The following is a 1313-nucleotide window of genomic DNA, read 5'->3' on the forward strand; positions in this document are numbered from 1 at the left end:
GGGGGGGGCAGAGGGAAACATTAAATGGTATAGGTAGGTTTAACGGAGAACCCCTTGCAGAAATTTTAATGGGTAAATTCAAGTACCTTGGCAGCACTATATCCAAAACTGCAGACTGCCTTGACGACATCCTCTAAAGACTTAAAAATGCATGGGTCGCTTTTGTGAAATTAAAAACTATGGAAGTCAAAGATCACTCCATTGAAGACGAAATAAAAAATATATAAGAGCAATATTTTGGCTGTATTGACATATGCATGGTTCAGAGATATGGAAAACAAACACAACAATTCAAGTAAAATTAGAAAGCTTTCAAGCAAAATGTCAACGAAGAATTTTACTAATATAATGGAATGCTTTATTACAAATAATGAAGTGTTGGAAAAAGCTGGAATTGAAGATATCAACACAACAATAAGAAAAAGAGAAGATGGAGATATTTGGGATATGTTCTGAGAATGCCAAAGACGAGATCGCTCTATCAGACATGGAATTGGAAACCAACGGGAAAGAGGAAGCGGGGAAGACCAACTGGAAACGATAGAGTCACAATAAGAGATGAAGCAATCATTCAGGGCCTAGATTCTAGATATGCCAATATTGGAGAAAGTGACTCAGGACAGTCAAGCGTGGCGTCGACTATTCTCCGCCTTATGTACCTGACGGTATAGGGAGAGAGTAAGTAAGTAAGCAAGTAATAGGTTTAACGCCCCTATCAACACTATCTGACACGCAGGGCACCTCACCAGCATACCAGTAAAGCGTACTACAAAAAATATCAGGGTACAAAGCAAGAGGAAGACCAAGGGAGACCTGGATCGAGGGCATGAAGGAAACACTGAAAACATATAACAATTCACCCAGCCAGACCATCCAACTTGCTAGAGACAAAAATGTCTTTCTCCCTTCGACGCCCTAGAGGTACAAGAGGACAGATATAGTAAGTATCAACACTGTTATGTTATTTAAGAAGCAGGACCTCCGAGTTTAATGCCCATCTCCGAAAGGACCGGGCGAAGAGGGAAATTCGTGTAAAGTGCCTTTCCCAAGGACACAACGTCGGGCTGAGTAGAGGCTCGAACCCCCGAACCCACATTTTCACTACTATTACGAGTCCGGTAGCCTAACCACTAAGCCAATGACGCCACCACCTGGACACCTGGAGGCAGGGTGAAGAGAGCTTGAGACAACAAAAAAACAAGTTGAGGAGGAGGGAGAGTAAAAGAAAGAAAGAAAGAAAGAAAGAAGAAGAAGAAGAAAAAGAAGAAGAAGAAGAAGAAGAAGAAGAAGAAGAAGAAGAAGAAGAAGAAGAA

The sequence above is a fragment of the Aplysia californica genome, unplaced genomic scaffold (assembly GCF_000002075.1).
Source record: "Aplysia californica isolate F4 #8 unplaced genomic scaffold, AplCal3.0 scaffold01154, whole genome shotgun sequence".
Classification (NCBI taxonomy): Eukaryota; Metazoa; Mollusca; class Gastropoda; order Aplysiida; family Aplysiidae; genus Aplysia; species Aplysia californica.